Source organism: Copadichromis virginalis, linkage group LG4 (genome assembly GCF_057382275.1).
Source record: "Copadichromis virginalis isolate Kocher_CV1m ecotype Utaka linkage group LG4, C_Virginalis_male_GT1.1, whole genome shotgun sequence".
In the NCBI taxonomy this organism is placed as follows: domain Eukaryota; kingdom Metazoa; phylum Chordata; class Actinopteri; order Cichliformes; family Cichlidae; genus Copadichromis; species Copadichromis virginalis.
This window is the reverse complement of record NC_140621.1, coordinates 12895680-12903203: the sequence shown is the minus strand read 5'-3', so window position 1 is coordinate 12903203 and position 7524 is coordinate 12895680. Positions and strand designations below refer to the sequence as shown.

Here is a 7524-nt window from a genome sequence, read left to right as displayed (position 1 = left end):
CCTTCTTTCCTTTGTGACAAAGCTTGTGATCCTTCCTTCCTTCCTTCCGTCCTTCTTTCCTTTGTGACATTGCATGTGATCCTTCCTTCCATCCTTCTTTCCTTTGTGACAAAGCTTGTGATCCTTCCTTCCATCCTTCTTTCCTTTGTGACAAAGCTTGTGATCCATCCTTCCATCCTTCTTTCCTTTGTGACAATGCATGTGATCCTTCCTTCCATCCTTCTTTCCTTTGTGACAATGCATGTGATTCTTCCTTCCATCCTTCTTTCCTTTGTGACATTGCTTGTGATCCTTCCTTCCATCCTTCTTTCCTTTGTGACAATGCATGTGATCCTTCCTTCCATCCTTCTTTCCTTTGTGACAATGCATGTGATTCTTCATTCCATCCTTCTTTCCTTTGTGACATTGCATGTCATCCTGCCTTCCATCGTTCTTTCCTTTGTGACAATGCATGTGATCCTTCCTTCCATCCTTCTTTCCTTTGTGACAATGCTTGTGATCCTTCCTTCCATCCTTCTTTCCTTTGTGACAATGCATGTGATTCTTCCTTCCATCCTTCTTTCCTTTGTGACATTGCATGTCATCCTGCCTTCCATCGTTCTTTCCTTTGTGACAATGCATGTGATCCTTCCTTCCATCCTTCTTTCCTTTGTGACAATGCATGTGATTCTTCCTTCCATCCTTCTTTCCTTTGTGACATTGCATGTCATCCTGCCTTCCATCGTTCTTTCCTTTGTGACAATGCATGTGATCCTTCCTTCCATCCTTCTTTCCTTTGTGACAATGCTTGTGATCCTTCCTTCCATCCTTCTTTCCTTTGTGACAATGCTTGTGATCCTTCCTTCCTTCCATCCTTCTTTCCTTTGTGACAAAGCTTGTGATCTTTCCTCCCATCCTTCTTTCCTTTGTGACAATGCATGTGATCCTTCCTTCCATCCTTCTTTCCTTTGTGACAATGCTTGTGATCCTTCCTTCCATCCTTCTTTCCTTTGTGACAATGCTTGTGATCCTTCCTTCCTTCCATCCTTCTTTCCTTTGTGACAATGCATGTGATCCTTCCATCCATCCTTCTTTCCTTTGTGACAAAGCTTGTGATCTTTCCTCCCATCCTTCTTTCCTTTGTGACAAAGCTTGTGATCCTTCCTTCCATCCTTCTTTCCTTTGTGACAATGCTTGTGATTCTTCCTTCCATCCTTCTTTCCTTAGTTTAGTTTCAGTTTTCAGATTTATTTGTCATATGCAAGTTAGCACAGGGTCAACATTGCAATTAAATGTGTTTGACGAGCAGCAGTCACTCAGCAGCATGCACAGTAGGAGAAAATATATTAAAATAAAATAAAACAATAAAGAAAATAGAAAAATAGTAAGGAGCAAAATATTAGACAGACATGGTAAAAGAGAAAAGATGACTGACTATATATGTATCTATAAATATAAATATATGTACATTAGTGATTAAATAAGAAAATCTTGAAAAGAAATATGACGGGAGGGCAGATGGGATATTGCACAGGAACGAGCAGCAGAAAATTAAAGTATTGCACTTGTGACAAAGCTTGTGATCTTTCCTTCCTTCCACCCTTCTTTCCTTTGTGACAAAGCTTGTGATCCTTCCTTCCATCCTTCTTTCCTTTGTGACAATGCTTGTGATCCTTCCTTCCATCCTTCTTTCCTTTGTGACAATGCTTGTGATCCTTCCTTCCATCCTTCTTTCCTTTGTGACAATGCATGTGATCCTTCCTTCCATCCTTCTTTCCTTTGTGACAATGCATGTGATCCTTCCTTCCATCCTTCTTTCCTTTGTGACAATGCATGTGATCCTTCCTTCCATCCTTCTTTCCTTTGTGACAATGCATGTGATCCTTCCTTCCATCCTTCTTTCCTTTGTGACAATGCTTGTGATCCTTCCTTCTATCCTTCTTTCCTTTGTGACAATGCATGTGATCCTTCCTTCCATCCTTCTTTCCTTTGTGACAATGCTTGTGATTCTTCCTTCCATCCTTCTTTCCTTTGTGACAATGCATGTGATCCTTCCTTCCATCCTTCTTTCCTTTGTGACAATGCATGTGATTCTTCCTTCCATCCTTCTTTCCTTTGTGACATTGCATGTCATCCTGCCTTCCATCGTTCTTTCCTTTGTGACAATGCATGTGATCCTTCCTTCCATCCTTCTTTCCTTTGTGACAATGCTTGTGATCCTTCCTTCCATCCTTCTTTCCTTTGTGACAATGCATGTGATCCTTCCTTCCATCCTTCTTTCCTTTGTGACAATGCATGTGATTCTTCCTTCCATCCTTCTTTCCTTTGTGACATTGCATGTCATCCTGCCTTCCATCGTTCTTTCCTTTGTGACAATGCATGTGATCCTTCCTTCCATCCTTCTTTCCTTTGTGACAATGCTTGTGATCCTTCCTTCCATCCTTCTTTCCTTTGTGACAATGCTTGTGATCCTTCCTTCCATCCTTGTTTCCTTTGTGACAATGCATGTGATTCTTCCTTCCATCCTTCTTTCCTTTGTGACATTGCATGTCATCCTGCCTTCCATCGTTCTTTCCTTTGTGACAATGCATGTGATCCTTCCTTCCATCCTTCTTTCCTTTGTGACAATGCATGTGATCCTTCCTTCCATCCTTCTTTCCTTTGTGACATTGCATGTCATCCTTCCTTCCATCGTTCTTTCCTTTGTGACAATGCATGTGATCCTTCCTTCCATACTTCTTTCCTTTGTGACAATGCTTGTGATCCTTCCTTCCATCCTTCTTTCCTTTGTGACAATGCTTGTGATCCTTCCTTCCTTCCATCCTTCTTTCCTTTGTGACAATGCATGTGATCCTTCCATCCATCCTTCTTTCCTTTGTGACAAAGCTTGTGATCTTTCCTCCCATCCTTCTTTCCTTTGTGACAAAGCTTGTGATCCTTCCTTCCATCCTTCTTTCCTTTGTGACAAAGCTTGTGATCTTTCCTTCCATCCTTCTTTCCTTAGTTTAGTTTCAGTCTTCAGATTTATTTGTCATATGCAAGTTAGCACAGGGTCAACATTGCAATTAAATGTGTTTGACGAGCAGCAGTCACTCAGCAGCATGCACAGTAGGAGAAAATATATTAAAATAAAATAAAACAATAAAGAAAATAGAAAAATAGTAAGGAGCAAAATATTAGAGAGACATGGTAAAAGAGAAAAGATGACTGAATATATATGTATCTATAAATATAAATATATGTACATTAGTGATTAAATAAGAAAATCTTGAAAAGAAATATGACGGGAGGGCAGATGGGATATTGCACAGGAATGAGCAGCAGAAAATTAAAGTATTGCACTTGTGACAAAGCTTGTGATCTTTCCTTCCTTCCATCCATCTTTCCTTTGTGACAAAGCTTGTGATCCTTCCTTCCATCCTTCTTTCCTTTGTGACAATGCATGTCATCCTTCCTTCCATCCTTCTTTCCTTTGTGACAATGCATGTCATCCTTCCTTCCATCCTTCTTTCCTTTGTGACAAAGCTTGTGATCCTTCCCTCCATCCTTCTTTCCTTTGTGACAATGCTTGTGATCCTTCCTTCCATCCTTCTTTCCTTTGTGACAATGCATGTGATCCTTCCTTCCTTCCATCCTTCTTTCCTTTGTGACAATGCATGTGATCCTTCCATCCATCCTTCTTTCCTTTGTGACAAAGCTTGTGATCTTTCCTCCCATCCTTCTTTCCTTTGTGACAAAGCTTGTGATCCTTCCTTCCATCCTTCTTTCCTTTGTGACAAAGCTTGTGATCTTTCCTTCCATCCTTCTTTCCTTAGTTTAGTTTCAGTTTTCAGATTTATTTGTCATATGCAAGTTAGCACAGGGTCAACATTGCAATTAAATGTGTTTGACGAGCAGCAGTCACTCAGCAGCATGCACAGTAGGAGAAAATATATTAAAATAAAATAAAACAATAAAGAAAATAGAAAAATAGTAAGGAGCAAAATATTAGAGAGACATGGTAAAAGAGAAAAGATGACTGAATATATATGTATCTATAAATATAAATATATGTACATTAGTGATTCAATAAGAAAATCTTGAAAAGAAATATGACGGGAGGGCAGATGGGATATTGCACAGGAATGAGCAGCAGAAAATTAAATTATTGCACTTGTGACAAAGCTTGTGATCTTTCCTTCCATCCTTCTTTCCTTTGTGACAAAGCTTGTGATCCTTCCTTCCATCCTTCTTTCCTTTGTGACAATGCATGTCATCCTTCCTTCCATCCTTCTTTCCTTTGTGACAATGCATGTCATCCTTCCTTCCATCCTTCTTTCCTTTGTGACAAAGCTTGTGATCCTTCCCTCCATCCTTCTTTCCTTTGTGACAAAGCTTGTGATCCTTCCTTCCATCCTTCTTTCCTTTGTGACAATGCATGTGATCCTTCCTTCGATCCTTCTTTCCTTTGTGACAATGCATGTCATCCTTCCTTCCATCCTTCTTTCCTTTGTGACAAAGTTTGTGATCCTTCCTTCCATCCTTCTTTCCTTTGTGACAATGCTTGTGATCCTTCCTTCCATCCTTCTTTCCTTGGTGACAATGCATGTGATCCTTCCTTCCATCCTTCTTTCCTTTGTTTAGTTTTAGTGAGAAGGGTCTGGCTGCAGCCACTGTGGAGCTCCACAGTAGCCGGAAGCACGTGACCTCCACAGTAGCCGGAAGCACGTGACCTCCACAGTAGCCGTAAACACGCATGGATACCGTGGAAGTCTTGCAAGTTGATCGCAAAGGTTAGTTAAGTCTTTCTTATATAAATTTGCCGTTAGTGATTTCATAATTCTAGGAATCGTCTAGTTTTCTTACAATGATCATGTTGCCACTTTTTTTGCGTTACAACAACATTCCTCCTTATTTTAATGTTTTTTCATCGTGCTCCATGGCAGAGAAACACACAGATATGCTTTTTCCTGGGCCTGGTTTTAGTAAGAGAGCTGGATTAACGGCTTCTGTGGGCGAGAAGAAGCAAAAACCACATTTTGCATTAGAGTATGATTTATTGTTGGCGTCAGAGATGCAAAATAACGAATACTTCAATACTGTACTTAAGTAGAATTTTCTGGTATCTTTATTTTACTGCTGTACTTTTTTGTGCCTACTGTATACTTCTTTATACTTCTACTTCTCACATTTTAGTACGCGTATCTGTACTTTGTAATCCGTACATTTGTAAATCAGCACGCGTGCTTTGGACGCAAGATTACTTCAAAATTTTGTACATAAATTATATTTTAGACCCTGTACTTCTTACTTCGACTTGACTAAAAAGTCGAGCCAGTGCTTTCTAAACAGAGGTATCTAAACTGTAGTAAGGAACGTGTGTACTTGTGACACCTTTGGTTAGCGTCAACACTGCAAATTTCGTCACAAACAGATTTATATATTTATCAATACTTCTATTCGTCATTCTTTTCTGTACAGCTTTTTTATTGCCCAGATTTTAGTTAGCCTCTGTTCAATTGACTGTTATATGTCAATAGAAACATATCTCACAGATTAAAGTGTCTTTTAAAATATTTGGGGGTTTTTTTTCAAGAATTTTCTTCCCAAATCTATTACATGCCAAGTGTAAATTGTTATTTCTGCTAAAACCTTAACTTAAATGTGTATATGGTGTTTATCTGTTTCTCTCTGTGTTTTAGATGCACACATCAATCTGGAATTCAGGCTTAAAGCCAGAATTGCAGGAATGCAACACGTGTTGCAGAGGACTCTTTCACTGCCCTCTGTGCCCCACTTTCAGCCCTACTGTCAGGGCAAAGATTGAGGAGCATCTAAGTGTGCATATAAAAAATGCTTTGCCTTTAAAAGGTATGTTTGTATTAAATATACTTTATAGTTATAAATATGCACTTTTTTAAGCACTTCTGCAGTATCTTTGTTGACTTAAAAGTTGCTGTTGATATTGTACAGTTCAGTGCATTCATCTGCAACAAAAATAGTGTTTTTATAAAATATATTTTTATTTACTTTTCACCACTTTTCTTGACATAACTTTTGTGATCCATACCATTTTGCTTTCATTATTGAGGTTGGCTTGGATGTTTTTGTTAACATGTACAATCTGATTGTTAGACAAATTGATTGCATTCTATACAACTACATTTAAATTACATCTGTTTGTTTGTTTGTTTTTTTCTCTTACAGATAAAATGATATGCCGGTGCAGGCAGCCTTGTAGGACAACAGGACACTTTCACTGCCCTGTCTGTAAGATTACAATCATACGGCGTGGGGATATGGCAAGGCATTTATTGTCTTGTCAGCATTCTTCAATGCCAAGTCAGCCACCATTATCAGGACTGCTCCCCGCTGAACTCTTCGAGGAGACCCGTCTCCCCCCCCCAAGGTTTTGTCTTCGGTATCTGAACCATTTTCTGAGTCTTTGTTAGAACATTCATAAGCTCTACCCTCTGTGTTCAATAAAACTGCAGCTGATGGAAAGTCCATGAAAATGACATGCCCTCACTGTGGCCTTACTCTTCGTAGCTCTGGCAAGCTATTTGCACACTGGAGAGAGGAAGCCAAAGCTGTGCTTGAAGGACAACACGTGCCCATTTTCAGACTGAAAAAGCGCAAGTTCCAGGAAGTCAGTCAGGTCAGTATTCACTTTAAACAGTAGTGTAATTACATGGTTAGTGACATTTGAATAACTGTTAAAAAACTGTTCTGCAACAGAGAAATAACTATGTTTTCATCCCCATTTGCCTGACACAGGAGCCAGCAGTTGTTGAAGATCTGCGTCCTGCTGTGCAGTGGGCTGTCCAAAATAAGGCACATGTAACAATGCCCAAATATCTGTCCTTAAATCAAGGGGACCAGCAGAGGGTCTTAAGAGACATGTCAGAGGAAGAAGACACTGGAGCAAGGGACTTGTTCCTCTTTGTTTTTCAGTTTGCAAAGGACATGGAGCTCTTTTTGAAAGCATGTGCTGATGATCAGGGGCTAAGGGTCAGTGCTATGTTTGACATGTAATGGACAAATGAAGGCACTGGCTGTGTTTGTTTAATATGTTGTTGTTGTTGTTGTTGTTGTTTTGTTTTTGCATAGTACAAAATTCCAATTAAACTTATTTCAAAATGTTGTTCACTTGATTCTGTGTCCATACTTATAATAAATGATTACAGTGAAACAGCATTAAATGTAAATGTAACAGCATTTTTTTAAACTTATAATTTCAAAATAAAAAGCTTATTGTTGATATTAACAGTAAAGAATTGTAATCAATAATATTTTTATACATTTTAAACATTAACACTCTGGGCTCTATCCTGGCTATCTGTGGACACTTCACTTATTCTTTTTTTTGACTACTGCACTGCAGTGGACCAAAACAATGACACGGGTTTGATCTTAAGGATCTAATAGTTATGTGTGTTGTGCATGACATTGCCACACAAATATGTATTTGCAAGATAGAGTAGAATAAATTATGACGCATGAAATATTACATAGGCTGCAGTGAATTTCTGTTGATACAGCCAATTGAGCTTTGAGTTTCCCAGT

The 7524-nt window shown here is 39.0% G+C and overlaps 1 long non-coding RNA gene across 2 annotated transcripts; it reads left to right on the top strand.

Moving 5' to 3' along the window:
- Window positions 1–5654: 5654 nt before the first annotated feature.
- Window positions 5655–6986, top strand: LOC146710972 (uncharacterized). Of its 2 annotated transcripts, XR_014920062.1 has the most exons (4): window positions 5655–5829; window positions 6166–6379; window positions 6508–6616; window positions 6736–6986. It is a non-coding gene; the product is annotated as an uncharacterized LOC146710972 (long non-coding RNA). The 2 variants fall into 2 exon arrangements; XR_014920061.1 differs by having other exon boundaries at window positions 6166–6616.
- The last annotated feature ends 538 nt before the right edge of the window (window positions 6987–7524 follow it).